Below are 6,000 nucleotides of genomic sequence, written 5' to 3'. Positions count from 1 at the left end.
GAGTAAGATGGGGAAAGAAACATTAATTGAAGGACGCGTGGCAAAAGTACTCATACGCAAAAGTTAAAAGCCGGCTGCGGTGGCCGGGAATCGAACCCGGATCAACTGCTTGGAAGGCAACTATGCTGACCATTACACACCACCGCACGGTTTCCGTCCGCGCACGCCGCGCTGTGTCTGCTTCCCGCCTGTCGGCGGCGGCTCAAGGTGGTCGTAGCTGTAGGCGCATTACGGCGTAGGCGAGCGCATCCAGACAGCGTCTCTACGCACATTTCGCGTCCTTTGGCAAGAGTCGTCGCGTGCGTGCGCCGCAAGAGTACTTAGGCGATCGCGTTCGGGCGTCATTTTTAAGCAGTGCAGTGCAGGATTCAGCGTCTGTAGCATTCTCTCGAGAGGATGCGACGGCGCTGGACGGCAAGTCCCACTTTCCCCTCAGGCGTCTGCCGCGGAAAGCACCAGGAAGCTGAGCATCGGTGGTTCAGTGGTAGAATGCTCGCCTGCCACGCGGGCGGCCCGGGTTCGATTCCCGGCCGATGCATCATTTTGTTTTTTCTCCGATAGTGGCGCTGCGTGTCTTTCGCACTCGAACTGCGTGAGCCATGAGAATGCACCGCGGTATTTCCGTGGGAAATAACCCTAACATGCAGCGCACACGACTGCTCGTTTGGACTCTTGTGTGCTATTCTACATACTGGCGTCGGCCTAGCATCGCAAGTTGCCTGTCGCGCCGGGAATGCACGTGTAGCAACAGAAAAAAATGAGCCAGGAAGTGCAGACTCTCTACCACTGGTATTTGGTACTTACCGAGATCACTTGCCTCGGTAGCGCAGTAGGCAGCGCGTAAGTCTCATAATCTTAGGTCGTGAGTTCGATCCTCAACCGGGGCATTTAATTTACTTTCGTCCACAGCTAAATTGACGGCTCTGGGTTTGCGAAGCAGCGAAACACTTTGTACTTTGTTATCCACAAGGCTTCAACGACTCAGCGTGATAATGTTTACTTCCCGTTATTACTACTTGCAGTTCTTATGTAAAATTTTCAAGGAAAAAAGTACTAGTAATAAAACTGAATTTCGTACGATATAACGTGTAAAGTCACAATGTATGACCTGCTGTATGATGACAGGCAGCAGGTCTTTACTTGCGAAATAAGTAAATAAAATATTACTACTTACAGCTTTGCTTTTCCTCCTACCCCTGTAACAACGAGGCATAAAGCAATGGATTGTGACTTTTGACATGCGCGCCTCGCCATGGGCGCGCGAAAAGGTGCTCGCAAACAGGGAAAGTGCGACACGGAAAGCGAGTGGACCGGGTGTAAAGCCGGAGAGAAATGTGCATGTCCGGTGTGGTCTAGTGGCTAGGATACCTGGCTCTCACCCAGGAGGCCCGGGTTCGATTCCCGGTACCGGAACGGAATTTTTCGGAAAAAATCACGACAAGTTTTGACCCTGCGAAAGGCTGTTTCACGCCCTCCTCGCATTATAGCTACTGGTTCATAAACGTCAGCTGAAAACAGTCGAGAGAAACGGTCACGCAATGAAATTACTACGAGCAGCGGAATATAGGGAGAAGAGACGCTGCTCCACTGTTGGACTGCTACCATAGAAATGTTACATGGCAATACGCAGAGCAATTCCCGCGAAGCGATGGAAGGCTGTCTGCACCGAGGTCCGTTAGCTCAGTTGGTTAGAGCGTCGTGCTAATAACGCGAAGGTCGTGGGTTCGATCCCCCCACGGCCCACTACGATTTCACTCTTTCAAAAAGGCAACGCCGATTTCGGCGGGGAAGTATGGTGACAAAGAAATCGTCACATTGTGTGGGAACTGATAGGGGACCAGAACGCGACTTGTCGGGACGCGCTAAAACACTTCACTGGTCACAGCACGGTGAACGCACAGTTTCTCGTCCGATCACCGCTACTGCGCGAAGCTGGACGTTGTCAGTGCTTGGGCGGGTGACCGCCTGCGAACACACGGCACTGCGATAGTTTCAATTCGTATTTCTCTTTCCTCTTCGGTTTCGGAGCTGCAGCGCTATTCGGTCAAGGGCACTGGCGCCACATTTTGCCTCTCAGTATGCCAAGTCGCGCCGTGCGGCCCACAGTGAAATGAAGGAGCGTGTTGAAAAATTTTCAACAAAGAAAAAAAAATGAAATGTACTAGTAATAAAACTGAATTTGTCTGACAGAACATGTAAAATCAGACAATACATGATAACAGGCAGCAGGTATTTACTTGAGGCATAAGTAATGTGGTGCCCGCCTCGCCATACCTCTCTCAGTCGTTTTGCGCGCTTGTTCTTTTTATATAGGCCGATTGGAGAGCGTCAGCTCTCGCGTCAGCTGAGCAAAGTCGAGACAAGTCGAGACTCAAGGAGAATCGACGCACACGCTATAGGGTGGCCTGCAGCGAGTAAGATGGGGAAAGAAACATTAATTGAAGGACGCGTGGCAAAAGTACTCATACGCAAAAGTTAAAAGCCGGCTGCGGTGGCCGGGAATCGAACCCGGATCAACTGCTTGGAAGGCAACTATGCTGACCATTACACCACCACCGCACGGTTTCCGTCCGCGCACGCCGCGCTGTGTCTGCTTCCCGCCTGTCGGCGGCGGCTCAAGGTGGTCGTAGCTGTAGGCGCATTACGGCGTAGGCGAGCGCATCCAGACAGCGTCTCTACGCACATTTCGCGTCCTTTGGCAAGAGTCGTCGCGTGCGTGCGCCGCAAGAGTACTTAGGCGATCGCGTTCGGGCGTCATTTTTAAGCAGTGCAGTGCAGGATTCAGCGTCTGTAGCATTCTCTCGAGAGGATGCGACGGCGCTGGACGGCAGTCCCACTTTCCCCTCAGGCGTCTGCCGCGGAAAGCACCAGGAAGCTGAGCATCGGTGGTTCAGTGGTAGAATGCTCGCCTGCCACGCGGGCGGCCCGGGTTCGATTCCCGGCCGATGCATCATTTTGTTTTTTCTCCGATAGTGGCGCTGCGTGTCTTTCGCACTCGAACTGCGTGAGCCATGAGAATGCACCGCGGTATTTCCGTGGGAAATAACCTAACATGCAGCGCACACGACTGCTCGTTTGGACTCTTGTGTGCTATTCTACATACTGGCGTCGGCCTAGCATCGCAAGTTGCCTGTCGCGCCGGGAATGCACGTGTAGCAACAGAAAAAAATGAGCCAGGAAGTGCAGACTCTCTACCACTGGTATTTGGTACTTACCGAGATCACTTGCCTCGGTAGCGCAGTAGGCAGCGCGTAAGTCTCATAATCTTAAGGTCGTGAGTTCGATCCTCAACCGGGCATTTAATTTACTTTCGTCCACAGCTAAATTGACGGCTCTGGGGTTTGCGAAGCAGCGAAACACTTTGTACTTTGTTATCCACAAGGCTTCAACGACTCAGCGTGATAATGTTTACTTCCCGTTATTACTACTTGCAGTTCTTATGTAAAATTTTCAAGGAAAAAAAGTACTAGTAATAAAACTGAATTTCGTACGATATAACGTGTAAAGTCACAATGTATGGACCTGCTGTATGATGACAGGCAGCAGGTCTTTACTTGCGAAATAAGTAAATAAATATTACTACTTACAGCTTTGCTTTTTCCTCCTACCCCTGTAACAACGAGGCATAAAGCAATGGATTGTGACTTTTGACATGCGCGCCTCGCCATGGGCGCGCGAAAAGGTGCTCGCAAACAGGGAAAGTGCGACACGGAAAGCGAGTGGACCGGGTGTAAAGCCGGAGAGAAATGTGCATGTCCGGTGTGGTCTAGTGGCTAGGATACCTGGCTCTCACCCAGGAGGCCCGGGTTCGATTCCCGGTACCGGAACGGAATTTTTCGGAAAAAATCACGACAAGTTTTGACCCTGCGAAAGGCTGTTTCACGCCCCTCCTCGCATTATAGCTACTGGTTCATAAACGTCAGCTGAAAACAGTCGAGAGAAACGGTCACGCAATGAAATTACTACGAGCAGCGGAATATAGGGAGAAGAGACGCTGCTCCACTGTTGGACTGCTACCATAGAAATGTTACATGGCAATACGCAGAGCAATTCCCGCGAAGCGATGGAAGGCTGTCTGCACCGAGGTCCGTTAGCTCAGTTGGTTAGAGCGTCGTGCTAATAACGCGAAGGTCGTGGGTTCGATCCCCCCACGGCCCACTACGATTTCACTCTTTCAAAAAGGCAACGCCGATTTCGGCGGGGAAGTATGGTGACAAAGAAATCGTCACATTGTGTGGGAACTGATAGGGGACCAGAACGCGACTTGTCGGGACGCGCTAAAACACTTCACTGGTCACAGCACGGTGAACGCACAGTTTCTCGTCCGATCACCGCTACTGCGCGAAGCTGGACGTTGTCAGTGCTTGGCGGGTGACCGCCTGCGAACACACGGCACTGCCGATAGTTTCAATTCGTATTTCTCTTTCCTCTTCGGTTTCGGAGCTGCAGCGCTATTCGGTCAAGGGCACTGGCGCCACATTTTGCCTCTCAGTATGCCAAGTCGCGCCGTGCGGCCACAGTGAAATGAAGGAGCGTGTTGAAAAATTTTCAACAAAGAAAAAAAAATGAAATGTACTAGTAATAAAACTGAATTTGTCTGACAGAACATGTAAAATCAGACAATACATGATAACAGGCAGCAGGTATTTACTTGAGGCATAAGTAATGTGGTGCCCGCCTCGCCATACCTCTCTCAGTCGTTTTGCGCGCTTGTTCTTTTTATATAGGCCGATTGGAGAGCGTCAGCTCTCGCGTCAGCTGAGCAAAGTCGAGACAAGTCGAGACTCAAGGAGAATCGACGCACACGCTATAGGGTGGCCTGCAGCGAGTAAGATGGGGAAAGAAACATTAATTGAAGGACGCGTGGCAAAAGTACTCATACGCAAAAGTTAAAAGCCGGCTGCGGTGGCCGGGAATCGAACCCGGATCAACTGCTTGGAAGGCAACTATGCTGACCATTACACCACCACCGCACGGTTTCCGTCCGCGCACGCCGCGCTGTGTCTGCTTCCCGCCTGTCGGCGGCGGCTCAAGGTGGTCGTAGCTGTAGGCGCATTACGGCGTAGGCGAGCGCATCCAGACAGCGTCTCTACGCACATTTCGCGTCCTTTGGCAAGAGTCGTCGCGTGCGTGCGCCGCAAGAGTACTTAGGCGATCGCGTTCGGGCGTCATTTTTAAGCAGTGCAGTGCAGGATTCAGCGTCTGTAGCATTCTCTCGAGAGGATGCGACGGCGCTGGACGGCAGTCCCACTTTCCCCTCAGGCGTCTGCCGCGGAAAGCACCAGGAAGCTGAGCATCGGTGGTTCAGTGGTAGAATGCTCGCCTGCCACGCGGGCGGCCCGGGTTCGATTCCCGGCCGATGCATCATTTTGTTTTTTCTCCGATAGTGGCGCTGCGTGTCTTTCGCACTCGAACTGCGTGAGCCATGAGAATGCACCGCGGTATTTCCGTGGAAATAACCTAACATGCAGCGCACACGACTGCTCGTTTGGACTCTTGTGTGCTATTCTACATACTGGCGTCGGCCTAGCATCGCAAGTTGCCTGTCGCGCCGGGAATGCACGTGTAGCAACAGAAAAAAATGAGCCAGGAAGTGCAGACTCTCTACCACTGGTATTTGGTACTTACCGAGATCACTTGCCTCGGTAGCGCAGTAGGCAGCGCGTAAGTCTCATAATCTTAAGGTCGTGAGTTTCGATCCTCAACCGGGGCATTTAATTTACTTCGTCCACAGCTAAATTGACGGCTCTGGGGTTTGCGAAGCAGCGAAACACTTTGTACTTTGTTATCCACAAGGCTTCAACGACTCAGCGTGATAATGTTTACTTCCCGTTATTACTACTTGCAGTTCTTATGTAAAATTTTCAAGGAAAAAAGTACTAGTAATAAAACTGAAATTTCGTACGATATAACGTGTAAAGTCACAATGTATGACCTGCTGTATGATGACAGGCAGCAGGTCTTTACTTGCGAAATAAGTAAATAAATAATACTACTTAC

At 51.3% G+C, this 6,000-nt stretch overlaps 10 non-coding genes across 10 annotated transcripts; 7 read left to right on the top strand and 3 right to left on the bottom strand.

The window, feature by feature from the left end:
* Window positions 1–75: 75 nt before the first annotated feature.
* Window positions 76–146, bottom strand: Trnag-ucc (transfer RNA glycine (anticodon UCC)). Its single transcript has one exon. It is a non-coding gene; the product is annotated as a tRNA-Gly (tRNA).
* A 321-nt stretch (window positions 147–467) lies between these two features.
* On the top strand, window positions 468–538 carry Trnag-gcc (transfer RNA glycine (anticodon GCC)). Its single transcript has one exon. It is a non-coding gene; the product is annotated as a tRNA-Gly (tRNA).
* Window positions 539–1,341: 803 nt separating this feature from the next.
* Trnae-cuc (transfer RNA glutamic acid (anticodon CUC)) lies at window positions 1,342–1,413 on the top strand. The gene has a single exon. It is a non-coding gene; the product is annotated as a tRNA-Glu (tRNA).
* A 256-nt stretch (window positions 1,414–1,669) lies between these two features.
* Trnai-aau (transfer RNA isoleucine (anticodon AAU)) lies at window positions 1,670–1,743 on the top strand. The gene has a single exon. It is a non-coding gene; the product is annotated as a tRNA-Ile (tRNA).
* A 744-nt stretch (window positions 1,744–2,487) lies between these two features.
* Trnag-ucc (transfer RNA glycine (anticodon UCC)) lies at window positions 2,488–2,559 on the bottom strand. Its single transcript has one exon. It is a non-coding gene; the product is annotated as a tRNA-Gly (tRNA).
* A 320-nt stretch (window positions 2,560–2,879) lies between these two features.
* On the top strand, window positions 2,880–2,950 carry Trnag-gcc (transfer RNA glycine (anticodon GCC)). Its single transcript has one exon. It is a non-coding gene; the product is annotated as a tRNA-Gly (tRNA).
* Window positions 2,951–3,755: 805 nt separating this feature from the next.
* On the top strand, window positions 3,756–3,827 carry Trnae-cuc (transfer RNA glutamic acid (anticodon CUC)). Its single transcript has one exon. It is a non-coding gene; the product is annotated as a tRNA-Glu (tRNA).
* A 257-nt stretch (window positions 3,828–4,084) lies between these two features.
* Trnai-aau (transfer RNA isoleucine (anticodon AAU)) lies at window positions 4,085–4,158 on the top strand. The gene has a single exon. It is a non-coding gene; the product is annotated as a tRNA-Ile (tRNA).
* A 743-nt stretch (window positions 4,159–4,901) lies between these two features.
* On the bottom strand, window positions 4,902–4,973 carry Trnag-ucc (transfer RNA glycine (anticodon UCC)). The gene has a single exon. It is a non-coding gene; the product is annotated as a tRNA-Gly (tRNA).
* Window positions 4,974–5,293: 320 nt separating this feature from the next.
* Trnag-gcc (transfer RNA glycine (anticodon GCC)) lies at window positions 5,294–5,364 on the top strand. Its single transcript has one exon. It is a non-coding gene; the product is annotated as a tRNA-Gly (tRNA).
* Window positions 5,365–6,000: the final 636 nt, after the last annotated feature.

The sequence above is a fragment of the Schistocerca cancellata genome, unplaced genomic scaffold, assembly GCF_023864275.1.
Source record: "Schistocerca cancellata isolate TAMUIC-IGC-003103 unplaced genomic scaffold, iqSchCanc2.1 HiC_scaffold_104, whole genome shotgun sequence".
Lineage (NCBI taxonomy): Eukaryota > Metazoa > Arthropoda > Insecta > Orthoptera > Acrididae > Schistocerca > Schistocerca cancellata.
This window is presented reverse-complemented; position numbering and strand designations above follow the sequence as displayed.